Raw genomic sequence first — 2,043 nt, 5'->3', positions numbered from 1 at the left:
TTCTTTCCATCCTTTCTTCTTCTTTCACCCATCTTTGGAGGCGCCTGCGGATAGGGTTTGGAGAGGCTTTGGCTAGGCTTTTGGAGAGGTTTGATGGCCTTCAACACCACGTTTCCTTCGAAAAAAAGTTATTGGGAGAGCTTTCGTCAGCACCGATATGACGAGGTGTGCCCTAGCTTGACAAGGGGACCTTTGGAGAAGATGCGACCACTCTACAAGACCATCGACATGACTACTGAGGGGGTTTTATTCATAGATTGCATATCTTTACTTTTGATTTCATTTTCAATTGTATTATGCTCAATGGAGAGCTAAACCCTTAGAGGGTACTTGGACTTGTAAACCCTAGGATGTAATTATTTCATTGACCTTTTATTATGCTTTCTTTAATTGATGTCTTTAATTGAGTTCCAATCTTGAATGCTTGTTGAGTTGATTTTCCCTTAGAGTGACACTAGGGTTGAGAATCCATCTTGGTAGCCTTTGTGGATGAGTGATACACCATGAGGATTAGATAATGCTAGATTGGAGAGGGTTGAGAGGGTGAGTCGAGAGGTAGCGGAGCCTCTCCTTTCCCCTCTTATGTGATTTATCCTACCTCCATGTTCCTAGAGTTCTTTGTAGTCACAATAGAGTGAAGTGCTAAGAGATGAACTCCGCTGGGGCTTAGTTGTGCGAGCGACAGAGTGAAGCATTGAAGTAATCCCTAGTAACTGGGGCTTAATTGTGACTAGGGGTCTTTCGCTTGAACCAAAGGATTAGATCTACATATAGGAATAGGGTTTGTCACTTGGAGTCCCTGGAGCTTTATTCAACCTTACACAGTGTTAGGCGTCAAGACTGAACGATTTCTCTACCAAGGCATAGTGTAGGGTTAGTCACGGTTGACCTTAAGTTTGGGACTGTGTGTTTTAGGATTTCCCCGACTCATTAAGCATCAGTTAGGAGACATAATGCTTGGTCATGTACTTGAAGCACTAGTCCTAGGATGAGCAATGTCTGGGTACCCCATTGTTTGTCGATTGCCTCTCCTATGATTTATTTGCTCTCTCCTTTTCCTTTTCTTATTTCTATTTGCATTGACTATTGTTCACATCACTATTGATTCATCTCCACTTAGTTAAATAGAAATCTTTGTTTTTCCATTCCCTATTCCCTGTGGATACGATAACCCACTCACCTGGGTATAATTACTTCGGGAGTGTTTTTGGTTTAGTTAAAGACACAACATGATCTACCACATGGATGTGTGCCCAGTCATGGGGACTCAAAGAAGAAAATAAATTCGGAAGTATTACGGAGAAGTACTATAGCAGTTTATTGTAGTAAAACAATGTAGTAAAATCACTGTAGCAGTGACTGTTTAAAGCGCAAGAAAATGCAACCTAGAAGTCCACATGGCCATGTGGAAATTCTACACACCTATCTGGATGCCTGATCTTAGCCCCATAAATACTGCTTTGAGAGTTTTATTTGGGGATCTTTTTCCAATCTTTTACCTATTTTTTGGGGAAAGTGGGGCTATGGTTTGGAGAGGCTTTTGCTCGGATTTAGGATCGGTTCTACGGCATTTGATATCGAGTTCCTTTGTAGGAGAGCTATTTGGGGAGCTTTTGTCGGCATTGATTTGGTTAAGTGTGCCTTAGGTTTGACAAGGGAACCTTTGGAGAAGACAAGGCGGCTCCTCAAGACCATCAACACGGACGACAAGGGGGTTATCTCTATGGATTGCTTACACTTACTTTTGATTTCATTGTTGATTTTTTATTTCTCCATGGAGGGCTAAACCCCTAGTGGGTGCTTGGACTTGTAAACCTTAGGATGATTTTGTTTTATTGACTCTTATTATGTTTCCTTTAATTGATGTTTTAATTGAGTTTCAATCTCGTGTGCTTGTTAATTTGATTTTCCCTTAGAGTGACACTAGGGTTGAGAATCTATCTAAGTAATCCTTTGAAGGGGTGAAAACTTTATTAGGGTTAGACTTAGTGAGAATGAAGAGGGTTGAGAGGATGAGTCGAAAGGTAGCAAAATGTCCCCTTT

This window comes from Dioscorea cayenensis, unplaced genomic scaffold (genome assembly GCF_009730915.1).
Source record: "Dioscorea cayenensis subsp. rotundata cultivar TDr96_F1 unplaced genomic scaffold, TDr96_F1_v2_PseudoChromosome.rev07_lg8_w22 25.fasta BLBR01000385.1, whole genome shotgun sequence".
NCBI classification, from domain to species: Eukaryota; Viridiplantae; Streptophyta; class Magnoliopsida; order Dioscoreales; family Dioscoreaceae; genus Dioscorea; species Dioscorea cayenensis.
Note: the sequence above shows the minus strand (reverse complement) of the source record.